The sequence below is a fragment of the Ostrinia furnacalis genome, unplaced genomic scaffold, assembly GCF_004193835.3.
Source record: "Ostrinia furnacalis isolate ACB-3 unplaced genomic scaffold, ASM419383v2 OfSCF0312, whole genome shotgun sequence".
Lineage (NCBI taxonomy): Eukaryota > Metazoa > Arthropoda > Insecta > Lepidoptera > Crambidae > Ostrinia > Ostrinia furnacalis.
Genome location: NW_021130551.1, coordinates 554,455 through 580,283, shown reverse-complemented (window position 1 = coordinate 580,283; position 25,829 = coordinate 554,455). Strand labels below are relative to the sequence as shown.

Sequence of the window (25,829 nt, the reverse complement as noted above, 5' to 3'; positions counted from 1 at the left end):
TTATGCGTTGAATGCCTTTGCGTTGGTTTTGTAAATAAAAAATCCACCGTGTTTTGTTTCCTTTTACAGTCAGCATTAATAAATAGTTCATGCCACCCAAAGTAGCCAAAAAGTTCGCATTACGTCTTTGTTACAATTAGAATAAAGTTTGTGCTATCAACTTTTTGGTCATTGAGTGTCACGAATTATATGACGCTGACTGTAAGTATGAGTATTTTGCTCAATTATTGACCTTTGTATAACTAGAAAACCTAGATAGAAAAACATGTCTTCATTCCCTTAATAATACATTTTCTAAGAAAATACCTTACGATACGTACCAAAGCTCTTAAAGCGATTGGTAAAAGAAATGTTTGACCTCATATAATGACATTATTCCACAGTAAGGCTTCGACATCAAAACGCTTCATCAATGAAGTTGATTACGTCACATCAAAGGTCCGACAGAGCATTGTGTTATTTGTAATAACTATATTTCCATCGGTTTTCTCTGGGGATCACCGTTGGGGTTCGCGGACGGAACCTCACGGGTTTATAGCCAAGATCAAGGTTTAGAATATTAACGGCGATTTAGCTGTGAATTTTAACAAAAAAGTAAAAAAAATAAAGTTAAGAAAATAAAAAAAGTACGCAAGATATTTTTTCGACGCTGAACGTGCAAAAAAAGGTCAAAGGTCATCATGAAGCTGACCTCAAAATTAAAAAATCTATTGATTACATAAATTTTGGAAATTCCTACCCGATTCACGCTTGACAATCATGCATTTTGTTGCCGCTGCCTTTGTTGAAAATTTACTCCTATTGTCATAATCTTAGGGTAAATTTTTGAGCATGATGGATGGATAAGATCGACAGGTGTGACTGCACAGCCATCTCTTTCTACAGCTAATTGGACAGAGCTGTCACTATTAGCCGATGCGCTGTCAAAGATTTTGAGACGCACGTTGATAAGATAATTATAATAATATGCACGTAATGACGTATAGATTGCCGATGTTTGAATAATAATATGATAAGCAGCTATTCTCCATTACAATTTGGAACCTAGAGTTTAGGATGGTTAGTAAAAAATGGTCTTACAATGACTAGCTCGGCTCATGTGTACAAAATAGCACATAAAAAGTGTACAAACTTTACTAATTGTAATCTTTGCGATACATCATAGTATTCAGGAGTTATAATATTATCTAATGCTATCTTGATTTTTTTTCTACTAGATTTTTTGGAATACCTACGTAAGATTGCAAATCATGTAGGTATCACAATGTTAGTGATTACAGTTACAGATGGACGTTTGGTACCTAACATTTCACGAAAAATGTACTATTTAAACAGATTTGACTAAATAAACTGTAATATTGGTTGTACATAGTTATAGCTCATGATTATCGTTAAAGTACGGAACTTTCACTTCACATAAACGAAACAGCGTAAATAAATTAGAATTAATTAAATTACATTTCTTAGAAAATATGAATTAAAAAGTGGCAAACGAAGTGACATCAAAGGCTTGCCCATTCGTGCGCACCGTCGCAGGCGCATTGGCAAACGAACAAAAACATTGTTTAATGCGTCTTATTAACGAAAGATTTATCTCCTGCACTCTCCAAAATACATGGACCGAGGATCTTTTTGTCACACTCCGATTTGGCGCGGACTTTTTAATTCGCTTGTTATTTTTATGATGAAATTAGGAAGAAATGTTTATTTTGACGTGCGTTATTTATTCTATACTTGTTATTTATGACGGTTGGGGGTTTAAACAAATCCTACATATACATAATACTTGTACTTGTAATATCACCTGGAAAAATATCGTCCAAACATTTTCGTACAGCACTACAAATTATCACGCTAAAAAGTTATAAAAAGGCGATTATTTCAAAGAAAAAGAAGTTATTTCTTACCAAGCACCAATTTTATGACATCTTCATAACATTAGACATAGTTCGCTGTGATCTTTTTAATAGCAAATTGACTTCATAGCAAAGCATCCTTTATGTCATCGCAGTATCGAAATTCTACAAAGCTTTTAACAAACTAATAGACACTGTTCTATTTTTTAGCATAACTATTTATTGTCTGGGCTCTTAAGAGCCGCCGGCGCGGGCGCATCACTCCTTCAGTTGTAGTAGAAAGAAACGCAGAAGGATTTGTAAGAGAAAGTAACGTAAAAAAGACGAATAAACGTCGACAGAAGTGACCTTTTACAAAATGACAAATATCTCCAATGGATTTGGAACCTTTGTACTTTCCTTAGAAGGTGTAAAACCAATTGACAAAAATTCAATTTGGTGTTTAAAACTAAGGTTAAAGTTCGCGTTTTTGACGTATTATCTTATGACTTGAATTCTGACTGCACAAAATCCTGATTATAATGGAAACATTGGTGGATCTTCATTGGTATAAAACCTCCACGACATAATATCTTAATACTAACAACAATAAGTTTTAATACTAACAGCCTAAGAAAGCAACCAATTCTGGTTCACTTTTGCATCAGTACCGAGCTTACTGATCGATGTTTACCGAAACATTGTTTACTTTACCGTGACAACCGCAGAATTAAAACACAAAACAATTTTAACATCACTTGCGGATTTATCAAAAGAATTATTTCAATACAAATGGGATGACTTGGCAGCGGTTCTGAGACAAAGAAATGACAAATAAAATTATCGAAAACTAGTAACTGGTGGATAAGGATGAGAAAACGTTTGACAGGAATTTTCAAACATAAACTTTCAAAACTGTTGAAAATGTATATGCTGTAGAAGATATTGATGGAGCTAGTCTTACGAATTAAATCTCCATTAACAAGTAGACTACCTACAGACTATTTTTAACAGAAAGGCGACTTCTAACTTTAAGTAATATTAGTTTAGTACCTACAGGGCTCAAAAAGTCAGTTGAAGAAATGTTTTTCATGGTCTTTTAATTCCTTTTATTGAAGCTAATTAATTCTGCCTGTAAAAATACACAATTATGGTACATAATTCAATCAGGATACGTCTTTTGCTAGTCCTTCAACGTGTCACCACTTCCCATCCCTAGCGACACTTGCATACATTGTCACAAATATGATACACGTGGGCGCTTGTTCATAGAAACACTGTCATATAACTCTTCTATTATGATATTGTTCCAATGACAGCACGAGTCCGTCCCATCTCTTTGTTGGACTTTGATGTTTGCTTTGTCCATTGATGATGGCTAAATCGTTAATTATTGTTTCGGTTTATACTGTTATTACTGATTGAAATGTTTAGATTGGTAGGATACTAGTTTCTGGGAATTCGTGCCGTATTTGTTGATAATGTTTTGTGTAGTCGCGTGGTAGGGCCTTTAACAATTTGAAATTTCCCAGTTTTATTGAGCCGCACTGTCACTTCAGGGAAATATTTTCCCCAGGGTTGATTTAGGCAAGCATTGCAAATTGATTTATTGGTAAGTATTTGTTTTTGACCTGTAACACAGGCTTATTTACCTAGCTCAGGCTCCGGTCTCACACACTCATTAATGAGTTTTCTTTAATGTATTGTATCCTGTATTTTTGTGTGAGAAATAAATCATTATTATTATTATCATTATTATTTTTAAATTTCTTAACTTCGAATTTGTATGTTATTACAATTATAGTGTATGTCAGTTGTTTGATGATGTCACCATACATTATTGTTGTGAAGTGAATACCTTATCAACAAGCTTCAGCATAATTGAAAAAATGTTAAAAAAATCTTGATCATTACGGAAAATTCTGCAACAACTTCCTGTAGGTTTAAACTTTTCATGTAAACTTCCTATTGTGAAGTCGAGTTCTTTAAAATAATAAAACTTTTCACTCAACGCTCGTTTGTTATTAAAAATAACAGTGCATATTTCACAGACATAGGAAGCGGATGTTGATACATTGACTGTGTGTCTGTCTGTTTAGAATCAAATAAAACAACACGCTTACTTTCCCGAATGAACTGAATTAGCTAATCGTAAAAGATTTATATGGATCAAGGCTGCAAAGATATGTAAAGAATAGTATAATTCGTCATTTACATCATTCCATCTTATGATAACATAGACATTGTTTATACGATTAAAACATAGTAATTCGTTGTTATTTTGACGTGCGCATACGCAAGGACAATGGAAATCTATTGTGTGAAGCCATCTTGCTTGTGACATTGTCAAGAATTCTAGATAATCATTCATAGTTCGTTTATTTACTGTGGGCTAACGCAAAACTTGTAAATAGGGATGTTATTTGTTACTCAATATGCAAAAACCACGATTTTGATTAAACTTTACAATGCAACTTGCTTAATTTAAAAGCTAGTTTTACAAAAATCTTCGCGGACGAAGTCGCGGGAAAAGCGATAGTGATCGTGACTTAATTGCATTGAATCTTTAATAAAAAAAATATCTTAATGGCTTGTACATGAAAATCAACAGTATAAATATCCAAAGTGCATATTATCATTATGCAAGATAGCCAATACAATAAACTAATTGATACAACAATTAAATTATAAACAAAAAAAGTCACGACACACGACTTTACGAACAATGACAAAAATAAACGATAACCAGATAACCCCACAACAGTGTTTTCACAAGAAATAGGAAACGACAATCGGCGAGATAACCTAGAAATTACATTATTTCGCAACAATAGTTCTCTATGCCTTATCGGTTACTATACGAAGAATCAAGGTCTATTAATTATTCTATTGTAGTCATAGTAGAGATACTATTTTATAAACTTCAGCAAGTTAGAACTTTGGTAATACTAATATGAAGCAAAAAGGAAAATTTGGATTTGACAATCGTTTCACATTTTCAACGTAGGTAAATATATTGTTTTTGCTTTCACATTTCTCTTTGTTTTCATTAAGATACACTATGTTACCTACAAAAACACTTAATTTCGGGGCTCTCATAATTAAGTAATTCAAGATTATATTATTTGTTCATGCAATAATATAAGATGTTTTCGAAAAATAAAGATGTTATTACACGTGACTCGGTACAAAACAACTGTGCATACATAATTATCTGCAGTAACCCAAATTTAGCATAATTTAATTGATAAAGCAGAGATTGGAAACAATAAAATTGACACAAAACAAAAATTTTGTTTATCTTCGGGTCAGACAGACGATTGTCTGACCCATATTTATTATGTTTTAAATTAAGACAAACATACCAGATAAGAATTAATAAAAACGAAATTAAGGTGAAACATTACGAAAAAACAAGAAATGGAAATATGTATTTACTAAACTTACAATGAAAATTTTTGTCATCTTTTTCTTCAGCAATTCTACAACAAATTTTCCTTTGTTGAAATTACTTCACAGTATCTTGTATTGAATTCTAAAACCTTCAGACAGTGAGATTTATTTTAAACTGACAGGGAAGATGGCCAGATTGAATAACATCATCTACTAAGCCTCTAAGAAATTTCAGCTTTCAATACAAAGGGAACCTTTTTAGATTCTTTAAAATGTGACCGGTCAAGCCCAACGGCCGAAAACGTCTACCGTCAACAAAAGCATTGTGAGGAAGATGTAGCATTAGCCTTTGTCGTTACCAAAGCACGTGTGACTACCTCACCTTTTGTACCACTATTTGCATACCAACTGGTCCTATACGATATTAATCAAAGGTTTTATTAGTGAACATCAAAGAGTACACACAATGCTAAGATCTCTTATAAGGTACCCTCAATACTATTGTTAGTTTTGATTTATGAGCCGCCACTGTTGTTGGGCCACTCGCATTGTGTTGTCAGTTTTTGTTTGGCCCTCGCCGACATTGTGCCAACCCCTCGCTGGACCATGGACGTCTACCGTGATCTCACTTTGATGCTCTAACGTACAATGCCCTGGGCCAGTTCATTTGCATTTTTAGATTCACTGATTTCTTTAAGTTGACCTTGAGCAGTGCTTATCTAATTGGAATAGGAATTGTGCCTTTATTGATATACTCGTATCTTTTACGTGCCAAAGTTGATGATAGTTTTTATTCTTCTCTAGTAAAACTTGGAAAGAATTATATTAATAGTTCTATGAGTAAGGCTCTATCCACTTCTTTCCCTCCCTTTTCTGGCAGACAAAGCTGATGTGGACAGGGCTGACAATATTTCAAGTTCTATTGAATAAAATTGATTTCTATTATTTTTCTATTAATCTTATAAATAGACGCCTAATACCTGATAGTGTCTTATTTTTGCAATATCAATTTGATTTTTTTCTTTAAAAATCTTCCAAACACTTTTTTTTANTAAGTTGACCTTGGGCAGTGCTTATCTAATTGGACTAGCAATTGGGTCTTTATTGAAATATCCATAACGTGCCAAATTGTAGTTTTTTTATTCGTGTCTAGTGAATCTTGTACCTACAATATTCCTAAAATATTTTTATGAGTTAAGCTCTATCTTCTTCTTTCACTCCCTTTGCTGACATACCTACAAATATTATGGTTAAGGCTGATACATTTTCTTGACCCATTTAATAAAATTGTTTCAATTTATTTTTCAAAAAATCTTAATAGATAGACGCCGAGTCTTATTTTTGCAATATTAATTTGATTTTTTCTTTACAAATCTCCCACTTTTTTTTCCTAAACATTATTGGCATGTCGACATTGTTGCTATCCAATCACGCACTTGTATTCGCTACTTCTGCGATGTATTATCAAAACAAATTTCGAATTCCCCACCGTCCTTTGTCCTCCGACTTAAGCCCTTGACCGCGTATTGTTCCTCACAAAAGCTGTCTGGGATTGAGTCCGCCCGGTCTCTTGTAATTTTCATGGTTCAATCCACGCATTCACGCTTTACATCTCTCGCTTCCAAATCATTACGTTCCTTACCTTTGTACGGCCTTTATTACGCAGTAATACTTCTTTGTACGAGCATTTCTTTATTAGACACCACATTGCGGCTCCCGTTCTTCGATTGGCTCTTAATCTTTTTTCACCGCATGTTTTGTCAGTATGTTTGCGTCATCAATACTAATGATTGCAACAGACAACACAATAGTTATTGTTGTGTTTTAAAGGGTTACAGATTCTACATCGTCATTAGATTTAGTTAGACCGACGTTTTGGTAAATAATAATGGTTGTAGTCAAATAAATCACAACGTGATTATTTCTTTTCAACGTGCTTAATATTACAAAAAATAGAAAGAAGTTTGGGGTTATAAGCGTAACAGCAATAGTTTTGTAAGAGATCGTTGTTCGGACGATGTTTTGTTCATATCGAAATTGAAGTCATAAAAGTTTCATTATAATCTCCTCGATAGCAGAACAGTCGTATGATTGAGCACTGCGCGTACGTAGTGCGCACTATCTTGAAATTATAAAGGGGAGTGCACACTGACTGAAACACGTTTCGATTTTATACGCAATAAAAATGTTACCACGACATTAATGTTTTGATGGCTTTTATGAAACCACTGATAAGCTAAAGATACAACTTATAATAAATTCGAACTTATATTGTATGACGCGTTTAAATAAAAACGACATGGCTTGTTGATGTAGTTACACGAAACTAGTTTTGCATGGGACGTGACTAAAATCCACATAATCTATTGATGTGGAGTAGGTATGTAGGTACTTAGCCAAACAACTAAACAGAAAATGATGTTCATTTAGTGCTTATTATAATTAATAGTTAACCCGGCGCCAATGACGTGAAAATAATTGCAAAGACGATGACCCCGGGTCATATTGACCCACATTTCATCGATAATTTTTCAGGAAATTGTACAAGTAATCTTAATTTTAATTACTGTCTATGTATATAGAGTTCTTTACTGAGCTAATAAAACAAAAATAAAACGAATACATGAAATAAATAATTTTTTATGAATTTTTAAACAAAACATGAAAAAATCATGTATAGAAACACATCTGAGTCTGTATTTTTTGTTTTTGGTAAAGATTTTTAGTATTAATAGGAATCAACAATGTTATATAGTGAAAAAGAGATAAAATCAACTTTTTATATGCAGATACAATGAGATCAGTCTTCTACTTCATCATTCAGAGCCATGGAACTGCTGCAACTGGTGCAGTGTGTAATCAAATGGTCTGGGGATGTAAATGTGGCAAGACGCACTTGCCGGCGTCGTACTAATGCAAGTTCGATATTATCCGAAGACTGAGTCCCCATTACTTGCGTTTTTTTCACATTCGTTGCCATTTCTAAGTTCTGGCTATTACAGCCTGAAATTCTTCAATCTCGGAATCCGACTCTTCCAGCAACGCTACATTCTTGCTGGGTCATTTAACAAAGACATTTTGACTAGAACTTAAAAAAGAACAACATAAGCTAGCACTAAACACAAAATAAGCGAATAAAAGTAAGTCACAAAATCACCGCGCCACCGATGACGCCGGGTCATAATGACCCGTTTTAATTTGAAGCCTGTGTATCTCGCTACGCAAGCGGAGTCATAATAAGTTAACTAACGGAATAGATTTAGGGAGGTTCTATCTCCAGCTATACGAACGCTCGAACCACAAAATGGACGCAAAAAAAAATTATGAACGTTTGAAAATGCCTCGGGTCAATATGACCCAGCGTCATTGACGCCGGGTTAATTTCCACTAGTAAACTTCATAAAACTAAATTCACTGTAAAAATTTCTGGAATTGTGCCTTAGTTGATAGCTGTAACAGATCCTGCGCAGTCGCAGCGTGCTTCATCCCCAGTGTGTCCTGTCCCTTATTCTAAATCCGTACACAATCCAGTCATAAAATATGGCTCCAACAATAAAACAGGAGTGCTCGCTCTACTCCACACTGGCGAAAGTGCTCCATATTCTAAGAACGATGATTTTATTACTGGGAACAGCTTAATTCCTTTATCCACAAATCTATAGTGATCCTAAAATTTTGGGCCATTTTTAGGGCACACATGCCCTAAATATAACTTGCCCTACTACTGTTTCGGGACAACATGATAATGTCAGCTGGTGTAGAGAAAAAACAATACTAGAATGTATACTTTTAAATGCTTCTTTTGCTTTCTACTTCGTGAAATTCAAAACTGTTTTCTTGTAAATTTGTAGCTGCAAACCAGAGTTTTTTTCTATGAATGCTTTATTATTTGGTTTACAAGTGAAATAATTATTTGTACTGTTCGAATGATGTTAGTTACTTTTCTATTTTTTCTTTTATCAAAACGAATTTACTTGCATGTACTGCAACGATCGTAAAATACATCAAAACAATGGCACTGATTATTATTTATAAGTATTGTTGAAATCGTATCTCATTAAAAATAGAGTTATCACTACAAAAGATATGTTGTCACTGACAAATATTACCCATAAATTAGCGATACACCACTTGTTACACCAATCAAAAATATAACACAAAGAATTTCAGAACAAAAGTCTGATCATGCGACTGCAATAAATTCATCCTTCATCGTAATCTATTAATTCGCTACTAACACAGAAATCGTGTGTTCTCGTATACATTAACATGCTTCTACCAGTAAGAATCATGAGATGTATCTGTCAGCACTAAATCAACCCAGAACAATGTTGTTCATACCAAAATTACCACTTTATTGTTGTTTTTATAAATTATTGCATACATATGATCTCTTTTTCTTTTGTGCTGGCACCGGTAGCATCCATCATGCTTGCTGTATTATTGTTTCAGTCTTCGGAATGCGGGGGAGTGAGAGGGGAGATCACAACATTAGTCATAGGATTTGCTTTTGTTTCATGGGAATAGTGGAGGATTAGGGGCTCGGAGTGGTATGGCGTTGGGCTTGACGACGGAGTTAATTTCGAAGAAAAAATATTTGAAGAACGTAAACATTGCAATTGTACGTCCAGAAGTCCTATTAAAAGAAAGGTCTATAAGACAGGGACATCTCGATTCACGTAAAGCACATTCTGTTGCTACTAGAATATCCTAGTGCTCAACGTTTTCCTATTACAATAATTATAATTTAATAGTTAACTGTTTTGTTGGCCAAACATGGTTTAACAGAATTACAGAAGTACCTTGTTGCTAAGGTTGTTTACGAAGATTAGCAAATGGAATTAAATAAATTATAATAATTTTCAACTGTCTATTAGGTACTGCACGAATATGTACGTAATTTTTCCGCCTTGAAAAAGGAAATATTTTGTGTCATTGATTCAAGTGTTTGTCAGTCAGTATCAGTTAAAAATAAAATCGATCCAGCGCTCCGTTTTCACATTAAAGAAGAACAAACACACTTTCACATAATTAATTACATTAAAATGGATAGTAAGAATTTGCGAACTTTAAAACCTGTTTTAAAAAAAGCTACTTATAAACCAGATAAACATGTATATGTAAAATATAATTAAGCAACCTTACAACATTAAACCGTCAATAAAACAGTGTTAATAGCTAAGAATAATTAAATCTGCGTACATTAAGAATCACGGACGGGCATTGACTAAAATACCCATCTGAATGAGAGTTATAATATTCGCGTCCACAACCAAAATAAACCAAAAGCTAACGGAAGCCCAGTGTATATTATTAGATACGACAATTCTATTATTTTTATTCGTAACACATCTTGGAGATCTGCTCGTAAATCTGTGGTGGCAGACGTTTCCACCTCTAATAGAATGGAAATAGAAGGACATAGGGAACTGAATGAGCTACCTCAACAAGGTAAAATCAATATTGTTCTGCCCAATCGAGAAATTTTGTAGTTCTTCCGTGAAACATTAGAACTTCGAAGGCTTGAAACAACCGAATGATGAAATCCAAAAAAATAAAGTAATTCAGGGGCATGTTTACGTATTCATTCACTGCCTACAATTTTGGGTCTATTCTGTACGTTAGAATGTTTTTGAATTGAGAATCAGTTTTGAATTGAAAATCATATTATGAAAATTGAATTTCAAAATAAAAATGAATTAAGATGATCTTTGTTTTTATTTACATCAAACAGCAAAATGATGTTAATCTAGAATACAATCACGAAAATATATCTAATCCAACTGGAACCGAATCACAATATCTTTTTAACTGAAATATTTCCATTAAAATAAAAGCTTCTACAAACGTAATAGATTCGAGACAGACGTCTTACAATTAGGGATTGCAATCGAATATTCGAATATTCGAATATCAACTGGAACCGAATCACAAAATCTTTTTAACTGAAATATTTCCATTAAAATAAAAGCTTCTACAAACGTAATAGATTCGAGACAGACGTCTTACAATTAGGGATTGCAATCGAATATTCGAATATTCGAATATTCGAATTTTTATTTCAAATTAGTATTCGAATAGTAAATTTTCGTGTATTCGAATATTCGAATATTACAAAAATAAACAGAAAAAATAGTAAAAGGACGACTTAGTGTTTGTAAATACAGTCGGAGGCATCAAATACATATCACCCGCTAAAAGAATTAGTCATGATGCTTCCGACTGCATTTGTGAACACTAAGTTGTCTTGTTTCTGTGTTTTCTGTTCATTTTTACGTAGTTGTGTTTTTTGTTTTTTCAATCATATTTTTATTATTCGCAACTTTGATACAGATAGTATAAAAGAGGCGATGGAGCGAAACCAAAGTTCCAAATAACTTCAAAGAGACAACTCTATTGAGCAAAGTCAGCTGACGATGCTGAAGACGGCAGACGGTAACGTCAACAAAAGCCGAGGTTTTGGGTGAGATCGAAAAGATTTATGGACAGCTATATACCTCCAAATTTGTTAATAGCTCAGGAACAGACGCAAGAGCTAGGTCAACATCCCGTATATCAGCCTATACGAGATTAGGAAGGCTCTCAAACAGCTAAAGAACAACAAGGCACCAGGTGCTAACGGGATAACCTCAGAGCTTCTGAACGCAGGTGGAACACCGATACTCGTTCAGAGACTCTTTAGCTCCGTCTTACTTCAGGGAACAACGCCAGAGGCATGGGATAGAAGCGTGGTGGTGCTCTTCTTGGACTATGACAAGGCCTTTGATTCGATCAAGACTTAAGCACTGCTGCAGTCTCTCCGACTATCGGTATATCGAGGTGCTAAAATGCCTGTACAGAAACGCTACCATGTCGGTCCGTCCGAGTACAGGAGCAAAGCACGAGGGCGATTCCTCTGCGGCGATGCGTGAAGTATGGATATGTTATATCTCCGAAACCGTTGACCGCTGCATTGGAAGGCGCTTTCAAGCTCCTTGAATGGAAAGGATTCGCCATAAATAACTATCAATGGCAAATACATCACTCAGCTGCGGTTTGCTGACGATATTGCGGTCATGGCAGAATCGCTTGAAGACCTCGGCACAATGCTCGAAGACCTTAATCGAGTCTCCCAACAGGTAGGCCTTCGGATGAACATGTACAAAACGAAGCTTTTGTCCAGCGTCCATGTTTCGGTTGGAGCTCAATTCTGGAGACTGTTGACAAGTATGTCTACCTCTGACAAACGATTCGGCTAGGTAGATCAAATTTCGAGAAAAAGGTAAATCGTCGAATCCAACTTGACTGGGCAACCGAGAATAGAATAGGCCTTATAAATAAGCTCAAAGTTGCACAGCGTGCTATGGGGAGGGCTATGCTCGGTGTTTCTTTACGAGATCGAATCAGAAATGTGGAGATCCTGAATATTTCTTTCTTTCTTCTTTCTTAAACGAACTATAGTCGCTGACATAGCCCGACGGATCAGCAAGCTGAAATGGCAATAGGCAGATCACATAGTACGCAGAACTGATGGCCAATGGGGCAGCAAGGTTCTGGAGTGGAGGCCACGTACCAAAAAGCACAGCGTGTGACGTTCACCCACAAGGTGGACCGAGGACCTCGTATAGGTAGCGGGAAGGCTGCTGCAAACCGGTCATTGTGAAAGTCATTGGGGGAGGCCTATGTTCAGAAGTGGACGTCATATGGCTGAAATGATGATGATGATGAGAATTTTATAACTGTTTTAAAAACTGTATTGTTAAATAGTTAAAATATAGTTCCCAAAGCAATAAAACCAGCCATAAAAACATTGGTATTTTAAGTACTTTTCATTTTTTGAAAGTATTCGAATATTCGAATAATATTCGAATATCACTGGAAAAATATTCGAATATTCGAAATAGAAAATTATCGAATATTTGCAACCTCTACTTACAATAAAGCTAATGATCTTGCTATTGGATTTATTTAAATATACCAATTTGATTTCCTCAGTCAGTGTCATTTATAAAGACCACTTGTTTGACTTTTCTTGCCATTATGACCGGGGCATCTTTCATCCGGATCTCCATTATACAGGGTGTCATTGAAATCATTGGCATTCTTTTGAAATAAGATTCACTCGTGATACATTCCCCAAATACGCGACAATTTCAATGAGTTTTTATTGTATTTTTTTATTATTTATTATTTGCATTAGTTCTCTTAAGAGTTTAAAACGATTGAAAGTCTAGCACATTAGACTATACATTTTGCTGCAATGTAAGTTCTATTACATCGAAATAAGATGCCACAGTGTTAAGCTTGATGTGCTGTTGTCTGTACAAGGTTTTAATTATTGAAATTTTACTTCATTGGATTATCTCATTTTTGGAGAATGTATCATGTGTAAAGACTTATTTATTTAATTAAAAGTTATTTTAAAAGGATCGTTAGTTCGATTCAGTAAAATGACGTCCATTGCTGGACAAAGGCCTCCCCCAAGGATTTTCGTAAAGAACTGTCCTGCGCTGCCCGCATCCAGGTTTTTCCAAAGTTCTTTAAAAGGATGCCAAAGATTTGAATTTCACCCTGTATTTATATCGTTCCGTTCATTGTTTCATAATAAAGCATTAATTTTGTCAACGGCCTCCACGCTTGGACGGTGCTCCAGTATTAGAACTTCCGTTCGCGTTGGAACAAAAAACATTGCAAGCTGGGCGATGATGGCCGAAGAGTTTTGGATTGTTATTTAAATTAAACTGAGTTTTCTTTCTTCTTTGTAAATTTTTGGGTTTCTAGATCATTAGTGTGAAATTATCCTTTTGAAATAGGTAGGTACCATGTAGGACATGTTATCCAGACACGAGTTCTAAATTTAGATTTCAAAATTATTTTCAAAGAAACTAAGTATTAAATTGCTTTCAATGAAACCATTCTTATAAGATAAAACTATTCAACAAGGAAGGAAAATAAAATATTTGCAAGAAAATACTATAAATATCTTGGATCTATGAATAGTTTAATGTATTAATGGAATATTTTCACCTGTCATTGAAGAAAAGCAAAAAACTCACCTGTCGTATCTAAGAGCCGTATCGTATTGCAACACTTTAAGATCAAAGCGAAAGTGCATTGACTTAGAATTTGGACTAAACACGAAAGTAATGGCCGACAGGAATGAGCGAACTAAAGTCATTATTGTCGAGTAGGTAATCCAAAACCAACACATGTGTCACATATCGTCCAGGGTTGCGCCACATGTGAAGAAAAAAGACAAAAATCTGTTGTCACTACTCCCTAAGGTACGAACAATGCTGTATTCAAATCCTGTTGGGTTCCAACAGCAATTTTAAACCTTACCAAAAACTAATAAGGCAGATATTCCTAATGAAGATGGAGGATTTACGGGCGATTTCACAGAAACAGGCCCGTTTTGTGATGATTTTTTGCTCAACCTTCCGTAACCTTTAGCCTGTGACATGGATTGTAGATTAGGCATATTGTTGACCTTTTTTGCCGTCGCTTCTGCACGTGTAGTCTTTATTTTTTGTCGGCTTTTTGTTTTTGTTGATTGTACAAGATTTGCATGTGTACGAAACTTCGGATTTCGGTTGGTGGGAGTTGGGATTGAGGCTGTCGAGATTTTGAATGCATTTCAGATTGAACTTGAGCGAGCTTATAACGCAAAAGGATTTATAAATTATACTCTTACTTATCGCTTTATTCATAAAAATCAAAACAGTTATTTAATTTGAAAATAAACACCTTTGTTTTTTGCCTCTTTTCTAATTGACAGAAATTATTACAGATTTATTAAGTGCTTTAGTTTTTCGCTTTTCTTATTAAAAGTTGTTAGTTATTCGTATGTTTACTAACCAATCTCGAAAGTGCGTTATAAAATTTCTCCCAGTACATTTGAACCAAATCAAAATGTTGTAGACATTTTTATATCACTCGTTACACTAAACCGAGCGCCACTGGTACATATCTGGCCAATAAATTTAGTCGGTCATAAATAGAACTATAAAAACATACAAGAGATACATTAAGACAATGTTTCGTTTGCCCACAATGAGAACATTATAGTTTAATTGATCCATACAATCAGTATTCTGTTGGTTCTGCCCACTGTGGAACAAAGATGTTTATTCTCTATGGCCCAGACGTCTGCCAACACTTGACCAGAGACAAAATGCCTTTGTAAAGTCTGTGGCGGAGGCGCCATCCGTAATTCAATATGGTTTTTGATCAATTAGATTTTTGTGATTACAGAGGTATTTTAATGAATGACGTAAGACTGATGAGCTGTTTTTAATTATGCTGATAAGTATTAATATTATCTTTTTATTAAGACTATAGTATTGTAACCAGATGTGAGAGTTTATTATATGAATTTTAGTAAAAAAAATTATTACATCCAGTTCATTCATTGAGTCAGCTAATTGATATGTGTTTTTGATAGATTAAACAATGAAACTGAAAACCGTAACGAAATAAATGTAAAATTACGAAATTGGAACAGCAGTTTCATGCTCACTTACCTTAAATTTATTCGGGCACCCATGTACTCCGTTTAAGAATTATTGATAAAGATTTATAAAATCAATTACCTGAAACAAAGTACAAAAAATATTAGACAATTCAATAACAAAATATGTAAATCGAATTACCCTCAGATACCCGACACTGATTCCGACAATCCAATAAAATTAATAGTCAAAGCTGCGCACAGTGGGCAGGCCACTCGAAAAAATCGGCAAAAACGAATGTTTAGAAATTCGATATTTTTTCGTGCCAGCGTTCCAGATGCGCTAATGCAACGCATGTGTTCAGTTAATCTTTCAGTACAATGCGCTTGAGTGCCCTACGAATCGTTGTCTTGTCCGATTTTATTTCTGGAATCAATTCTGTGGCTTAGAAGCTTTGGGATTGATCGATGCTCTCTTGTTTCTCGTTTTGTACGTATTGATTCATAAAAGCGTATTACTAACACTGCAATGCGAGTTGATTTTATTTTTCTTTGTTTTTTTTTTTCACGCGTTGTGTATTGGACGAAATAGAAGACAGATTAATGATAAAGTATATAAAAAGCAAATAAATGGATGATTCACTTACTTTAAAATATAATGATGAACTATGACCCGTAGCCTCTACTAAAAGGGGTTTTCCGGCTGCTCTGACTTACAAATAAATCAGACTTGACAATTTATCATTTCGAAAGAATTATCAAAATATAGTTTTTTTAGCAATGATGTCTAGAGACGTCACTTTCGTTCGTGATTGCTACATCTTGATACTTCTTTAGAGTGAAAACAGTGGTACCTACTCTTTAGGGAATCAGTAACAAAAAACTAATACACATTGTTTACAGCCACTAACTTATATTCAACCTCCCCTTATGAAGTCAATCCATCTCATGGCATCATCAGACCAGATCATTAACCGTTAAATGTCATTGGAAACAATGGATTTAATGACTGTAAAACGAACTGTCATCCGATATTTTCCGAAGTTTAGTGACAGTAAATCTTTCGACAAAGCTGTAAAATGGGGATAGAGGAGTTTTGGAGTCCGCCCTATTTATTGTAGAGTGTACGGATGACAGCACGTCAAGATAAACACAGAAGACTCTAATGTAGTTGTGTTAAGGGCGAATTTGCAACAAATGTGTATAGTCTGTGAGTTCTCGTCTGTACATACGAATACAACAGGCCTAATATTGAGCAAAGAGTTAAATGAGAATAGAAGAATGATTGTATGAAAAAAATTAAGAAAAACCAATGTTATTTTCCCAATTTTCCGTTACAAAGACAACTTTACATATTAACTTACGCTCCAGCGGAAGTCCCGAAACAAACGCGTTTGATTGTTATTATTAAAACAGTTTTCCATAAAATTGTACTATCGCTCATGTAACTCCGTTATATTTATCATAAAGAGTTTAACGAGTTTACGCATCGAACGATAGTTAAATATTCTCAGGACCACAGTGTAAGTAAATACAGTAGTATCAGTAGGTAGTAAAAATAATGTTTAACAAACCCGCAGTAACAATAAACTGGCATCTTTTTGAAGCATTTGTGAGTTATGTTTTAGAGTGAATATCGTTGAACACAGTGTCTACTCTTCTCTCACTCTCTACACTTCAGTTTGATAGGGCATAGGGCGTAGTTACTTTAGGGTTCAGTATTTTTTTTAGGCAATTGGAAACTGCACTACGTCAAAGTATTCAATGAGAGAGTCTAAATAAAACTCAGCACGAACGTATTTTTAAGAGAAAACCGAGGTAAGTAGTCTAAACAGTTACTTCCAAGCTTTAAGTAAGAGATACTACTTTTCGTATTTATATTGTGACAGGATGCAGGACTATGGGCGCGTTATTGTAAGAACAATGTGTTTTCTTTTCAACGAATTTAACCTTTGTCGTAAAATTCAAGTTTCATCATCTTTATGCACGTGTTATAAAAATCATATAGGCACTTACTCCTGTCTTATATTGACTACAAAGTTCATCTGTACTACCGAATCATAACAATATACTGTAAAATTGCGATTATTGTTATCAATGTCCGGGAACCCAGTGTGTCGTCGCCTAGTCAAAGTCTGGACCAAAACTCAATTACATTTTGTTATAACGTCAGATTTTTCCAGAAACGCAGAACTTTCTATAAAAGTTCCCATCGGAATTCTCTAATTAATTCTAAATCAATCCCGGTACAATTCTAAAGCAATATGTCAATCGGTGGGTTCCGTCAGGCTTTTTTCTTTCTCAAACAAACAGACATCGTGACGGGACGTGTTTACTTTCAACTGTCTAGAGGTACAGTCTGCAACAGAGGTAGAATACAAAATGTGCCTTGTTACCATTGATATAATGATTAATTTGACAAGCTAAATGTATGATGATTGTATAATTTGCTTGTATAATTATATATCACATCGGTCGTTGTTTGCGCATTATCTTGATTGCTGCTGTGCGGGCGTTTTTATATTGTTTTAAGCTCAAATTTTTTGCTACTATCCAGTTTTTTAAGAGAGAGACAAGGCAGAATAATTTGTCTTAAAGCAGTTTTGAATTTCTCCGCCCAGAAACCTTTTTTGTATATTCGAATGCCGATATTCAAATATTTGGAAGCTATAATTAGTGCAGATCTTTGTACCATCAAATCTACCTTGCCATACAAAACCCTTTCTCACACATAACAACACGTAACCAGAGCACGTGTTTCTGCCCATTGTAGATATTATAATGGGCATTTCCTCCCAACAGTGGGGTCAAATGTGCCATGACAATTGTACAGGAAACTCTTTATTTTCTATCCCGCGACGAGACGAGCAAGCACGTAGATCGTACCTGCCGATTGAACCAACAATAAAATTGATATGTATAATATATATTACAATAGGGAATAATGACAAAAGTATTTGAGCAAATAAACTTGAGAAAACTTTCTAAAAAAATGAATATAAGTAAGTAAAATACATGTTTATTTGTTAAAATAAAAACATATTTCAAATTCTACAGAGACGAACACAACGTCTTAAAATTAAGTCATCTTGGTCTATGTTGACGATTTGATTATGATTCGTCTTGACAGACCCAACGATGTTCACGGCAGCTAAAGCACTTATCGCAACTATGACCTAAAATAGCCCTCTAATCCACTGCAGGTCGAGGGGTCCCCAATTCCCCTGGTGCCCAATCGAGGGGTAATCAAGTAAAAATAGGGGACTGGACAAAAACAAAAGTCAAGTATTTTCTTCGACTTGAAAGTTTATCAAATTCTTTTTCTTTAGTTCACCTCCAAAATGATCCCCAACAATAGTGCTTCCTCAACATTCAATCGCCCTCAGTAATTGTCGTGTAAGTGAACAATAAAACACGTGCTAACAAACAGAAGGGTTCGGGTGTCAAACAATAGGGCGAGTGGAATCGAACAAGTTTTCTTTTGTCGATCAGCGCGTATGGTCTATGTGACGAGATATTGAGTCTAGAAATCCTCCTTTAATGAATCGAATATGTTTAATAAAAATATGCAGATATTTTCCTGTATCTACATATTCTTATTTAAATATCTTTGAAAGTAATCTTTGACACACTGTCTGATCTAGTTTACAAAATGTTACTGATAAGGACTTTAGTGCACAGTGGTCACTTACTGATTGTTTTTGAGATATGCTAAATAAAAGTCGTCCAGTTGCTATTTGAAAATGTATAAATATATGATTTTAATCACTGTGCCAATTGCATAGCAAAATAAACTTAACCAAAAATATCTTAGTCATGGTACCACTGGTACCACACCCTCAAGATATTCCGTCCCACTCGTTTCTTTCAGTCTGAAAGAAACGGAAGACCGTTGTCTAAAATGGACAATTTGCACAATGCTTAGAAGGGTTCCGTCTAAAGGGCACACACTATTGTCGCCAGCAATGAGGTTTATTTAGCATAAAAATTGGAATAAATTCACTTGGAGGGTGTGAATTGTAATAAAGGGTGATAAAGTACTTGGAACTGACGGAAATAAAACGTATTGTTGCAAGGTCATTCATAGTAAGTCAACTACATCCGATTAGAAAAATAAATAAGATTCCAATACAATTCTTGTACCTACTAGAAATATCCTATAAAATATGATTGTAATGAGAGAGATTAGAAACGAGTGTGGATAAAAAAATACGTATGTTTTGAAACCGCATTTATAGTTCAATAACTGTATACGCTACCAGAGTATAGGCTCTATTTATCTTTTGGTTTTTTATTTTTATTATTTTCTAACTAAAACAAACCTGGGCAAATCTGTTTGCATTTACTCTACATATTACACAATGTAATCTCCAATGTCGTGTGCTTATTATTTTATAGTTGTTCATAATGCAATTAAAACCGAACCTCATTAAAGTTGTTACGTAAAAATCACACCCATATAATGAGGATAACTCGTAATTATAGTCATTGACAACGTCTCAATGCTACAACTTTATTACATCTGATTACAATACCTAAGTACATAATAATAATAGTAAAACATCGTCCCGACGCACTTTAAAGTTATTTAGATATTAGCCGAAACAAAACCTGATAGTGAAATAAGAAATAGTGAAGTACGAGTAGTTGTAACTTACATAAGTTTTTCTTTCATGAAAATCAGCATATTAAAATGGTTTTTCACCTTAAGTCNAGTTTGCCTCTCAGATGAGGGGACATGAACCTACGACATTTCGCTTTCCGAATGATTGATCTGATTACTGAGTTATGCTGATAGCTGAGCTATAGATTTACCAATATCTCCGTCACACAGTGGTCAGAGGTGAGACCAGTCTTACAAAACCACATAGCAACAACAAAAATTGATTCATACCTACTCATTAATTCCTTTTGCCAATCCGCACAGTGCTCCGCAACCCAAAAACCGCGGGACAAAATAAAATTCTCTTTCAATATCTAAGTACGAACGTTATTCAGCATTTCTATTACATATGTTATTCACAATGGGACGAACAAAGAAGACGCGGAGACGTGTTGGGAATTAATAAAAAAATCGAGGGCATACGTGGGGTGGGGTTACGCTGCTGTGTCGGGATGTATTGTGTTACAATACGGAGTCGCTACGTGAGCGACCTGTTTAATTTTGACGGGTGTCGTCATGATTTTTGTCTGCAAATCGGTTGGGTGTTGCTTGTCAATCAGTTGGTACGGACGATGGCACATCTTGGTAGATACTGTGACATTTAATGTGACTGTAATAAGGTCGACTTTATAACATAGGTAATTTGATAATACTTTCGACTGTACAAGTAATTTAGTAGCGCTACAAAAAAGTTAAGCACCGTTTATAAATACGTTTTTTTGCTCCAGCACATTTATCGATTTCCAATCACACAGGATTTTAATCATTCACCTAACCATGCACTAACAATAATTATCAATTTGTAAACTTAGATAATTTATCGGTCCTAAATTATACAGGCTTACATAAATACTTAGCTCTTGTTGATTTTTGATGAATATTTAAGATACTGAAGTTACTTAACTATAATTTATTGTGGATATCAGTATGTAATCGACAATCTTAACTTAATAAATAGTAGTTTAGTGCGGGTCTCATAATATGACATAGTTACTTATTGCGTGGCATAAAATTGCGAAATTACCTCTAAACATCCTCGTAAACCTACTTTTACATGGTGACCAACGTCTGGGAGATGTTTATAGTATCTACGTAATATTTACTTAGGTGTTTATTATAATTACGTGCTATGAAGTTTTCTAGAACTTTGCGTTACAATCAAAAGTAATCTTTTAAGTCTTTTGAGACCACGTGATTTAATAGTTCGCGTCATAAAATAGTTTCTAATTTATATTCCTCTTTGCGCAAACCCCTAAAGATAAACTAAACAAAAAACAAACTAGCTTACATCTCTCACCTCAGGCTAACTAAAAATTACACTTCAAAACGTATCAAGGTAAGTACCTACCTATAATATTTTAAATCGTAAACTTGTTAGAGCTTCATACCCAACCGAAACGTTAGATTCGACATAAAGTTCTCGTAGACAAAACCACATCCTATCGATATTTTTCGAATCCATAAATTCGTTATTAAAACTAACCACATCTTCTCTTTACGACTACACAGTAACTTTGACGTTGCCTATTTAGTATTTTTGTTTGGTTAAATAGTTTAATTTTTTTATAACCAACCATCCGGTGTTCTATGGTTTACATTCGATTGGATTTACGACTGTTTTCATTGCGGGCACTGTTTAATATAAATATCTGAGACGGTTTCCTGTTGGTTAGTAACAGAAATAATATTTATTAAAAACAATTGAATGTATCCTAGTTTCTATTTACTGCAAGCATTCGGATAATGCGAAGCTTACCGGCTCTAAGGTTATCTAAAAGTAATATAATAGCAATTTATTGTTAACTTTATACGAGCTTCAAGACCTTAAACACATGCTAGAGATACTTGCCTTTAAAAGCCTTGCTTTATGCAAAATAATAGGGTAATAAAATATTACAGTTTAATAAATATTAAAACAAAGTTAAGCTCGGATTCGGCTCCTTCATATGGAGGCAATAAACGAGATAGCTTTGATAATGTCCGAAAATTACATGGTGCCTGAAACAAGTGAAATCCTTGATCATTAATGTATTATTATAATAAACAATGCCGCCATAAATTCGAAGAAGTATTTTATAAATAATATAATTGCACACCCAGTGGTGCATCGCTTAAAAAATTGTCTGCCCAAAACATATAATTACTGTATAAAAAGTGACCATTAACTGATATCTGTCACCGAGCGCGAGCGGAATTACGCCTCGCTCTGTCGGTAAGTGTGGATTTTATTCCATAAATAAACTGGAATCCATTTAATGATATTTATTGCTTCTAAGATCTCTAGATCTGGACTAAAAAAAGAAATAAATGATTGAAAGACTTGAATTGCTAAGTAATTGAATTTCTTCAATGCATAATTTAAGAATCAGAAGTGGCCATCAAAACGTAAGTTACAAAATGGTGTACTAAGTTCGGAGAAACTTAAAAAACCCGAACACAAAATAACATTTTGTAAGTTAATAAACGCAATAAAATGCCATCTAATGGTTTCCAGCAGTGACTGACTTTCGTAATTCACCCGTAGATGCTTCAGTCGTAATCCCAAACGCGTATCGTTAACAAATTGACACATTTTTATTGCTCAAAAACTGAGGTCATTAAAAGAAATTTAAGGTCGAAATAAACGGGTACCGCGGCCGACCAATTTCGACAAACAACAGATCAATTCACGTTAATTTACCACCTACTTAATTTAAAATTTTAAATGCGGCAATTTGGGCGTCAACTTGCCCAGTCAACAATACGGCGGGTTTAAATTTTGCGTTTATGGAAGCGGCAAGAGAAAAGGATGGCAATTAACAATTGTCACATGGGATTCGGGAGACAGTTAGGCGATTTACTTAAAAAAAACTCTTTGTTGGAGGCTGTAAGAGGCTAATTAAGAAATCTTGCACGATTCAGGATCCTTTAAACAGTTAAAAGCTATTTACTCAAAAATTCTTAAAAATTAATAAAAATTGTACTTTGTCTTCGAACAACTAACAGAATCTTTTGGACATGAATACAATTATAACGCCAAATGATATTCAAAAACAAAAATAAATGTGTTATAAAGATCGATTAAGTGAAATGGGCTCCAAAGTGGTTTCCAGCTGATACATTTAAAAATAACTTGTAAGAAGGCAATAAATATAGTAAAGACAGTGTCGTTTTAAGGGAAAACGATTCTGAAATCTCCAGTGGTGAACTCATTAAGATAATGTTGAATACATAAATACTAGATTAGCTTAGTTTGACCTCTGAGGAATAGATAGTTTGAATAGGATCATAAGGTAGTTGTTTATTCTCTTAAGAAGATTATGGAATTTTAATATAAATAATACTGATGCTTAAAAGTGTAGTTGAAACATTGTTGATGATCTGAAGTCAATACACTGGAGACCGAAGATTTGAAGTGATTATTAATTTGTGATACACAAATTGAATGCAGTGTAAGATAATAAATTCTATATTAAAGTTAAACGAAATAATTTGAATGTAACTTACACAAAGATGATCCTCGTGAGATTCCAATCACAAGATCCCAAAACGAGTTTAGAACTTCAAAAGTTTATGATCTATCTCAGGGTACAATAAAAATGCTTTTAAGTCAAATTAGATCATCGCTATCTTGACAATAGATACGTAATAAAATTAGTCCAGTTCAACGTTCTCTACACTAATTTAATATGGTAATGATCATGAATAAAATATATCTAAACGGTTCGCGATAAAATCCATAGATGCATTTTGTCGAGAAGTAAAATTTTATAGATCCTTAAACTTTAGGTTTAAAACTTTAACTTTAGGTTCACTATCTGTTCCTTGATTTCCTTTTACCATAATAAGATTATTGCCTAACTTAAAGATAGTAGGAAGTTTTGGTTTAGTACCTGTCTTTAAGTAGAAGCTATTGTGTGAATTTGCAAGAAGGCTATTTTGCCTCAGAATAGAGATCGCATGATTTTAAATTTTCTTAGAAATCATTATACCTAAGGTTGTCCGTGAAGTAATGTTTCACAGATCATGATTAATTTGTAAAGATAGCAATATCAATTTATTCAAGAGTACGGTACATATTAGAGTACCTTCATCACTTACTGTCTACCTACCTACCGATAGGTACCTCGAGCTAAAGCTCGCTCCGTTTTAAACTGTTGATTTTACATTAGGTATTTTGTATTACAGATGTTAATACCTACCCCGCTTGTATTAATATTCTTAATCAAAAGCACTCAAAAGTCAATGTAGGACCTAGGTAACAGCCATCAACACCACAATGGTTAATTGAATCCGTAATGTAAAAGTAAGTCTTGAAGATGTTCGAAAAACTTTTATTATTTTAAACTTACCATACTTGGACATTTTAATTGACCGCCATCAATTAAAATTTGCATTTTCTTATCTGATCATAAAATAAAAACAGGCAATAACGCAAGAGTAGATTAAACTTATTAAGTGATATCACAATAATCGGTCCTTCTCGTCTCATTTCGTACAAAGTTACTATAAAAACCACAATATGTATTGTATAAGAACCAGTTTTAATTGAATGGTAACTGCGAAATGTTCTAACGCGCATCAAAAAGATACCACAATCTTCTTTGCGAGAGGGGAAGGAGTAAAAACTTTTTGTCCAACGCTGACCGTTACCGGCCCACTGGGCACGTTTTGACATGACAATTTATTTTGGAAGTTATGCGAAATATTGTGCAATTTCTTATTTAATATTAAGTATTTTAGTTGCATACTTACTTAATGCTGATACTTTCAAAGATTTTATTAACCTGTTTAAACTTAGTGAAGCTCTGTCACTATTTTAAAAAGAACCTAGTTTGAATGTAACAAAACATTTTCAAAAGCTGTAATTGCTTAGAAATAATCAAATCATGAACTTACCTTCAGGTGCGTTATCATTGTTCCTTTCGCTGTGACTGACATGAGAAAAAATCAGCTACGAAACCGAACGGTGAAACGCAAATAAAATAAACTGAACTAGAAATAAACACAGTCTGTCCAATCACATAGGCTCTTTGGCATTATTTCCTCATGGTCTCCGTCCGTAAAAAAAAACCACACACACAAACAAAACACAAATAAAAAACAATAGTTCTATCACTGAGTCCGCGGTAACAGTTCGGGCGCGCGATCTCGAGCGTTCGCAGTCGGAATCGGAACGCGCGTACGTCCGCCGTTCGCGGGCCGTCGATACACAATGCTGGCAGATCGAAGCGGGCCGACAATACGCGCGCGCTACAATAACCGCCCCCCGCCCCCCGCACACGTGCGACAAGGACGCACCGACCTAATGTCACTGCCCTGCGAACAATGCCGTCCTTCGGCGGCATTTGCTTCCACAATTTGAATCAAACATACTTAATTTACAGCTAATCCTGAAAACTGAACACATAACCTACCAAGATCCATCAAAATTTATATGAGTTGTATTTAGAAATGGTCTTACAATCAATTGTCTATGCGGAATAACAGCTTTCATCCCGCGGAATCTATACAAAGCCATCAGCCCATC

General features: G+C 34.6%; 1 protein-coding gene across 1 annotated transcript in view; it reads right to left on the bottom strand.

The window, feature by feature from the left end:
- Positions 1-25,503, bottom strand: part of Sox102F (transcription factor Sox102F) — a 162,876-nt gene extending 137,373 nt beyond the window's left edge. Inside the window, exon 1 of the mRNA XM_028313376.1 lies at positions 25,199-25,503. The gene's annotated coding sequence lies outside the window, so the exon portion shown is untranslated. The remainder of the gene's footprint in view (positions 1-25,198) is intronic.
- Between the last annotated feature and the right edge of the window lie 326 nt (positions 25,504-25,829).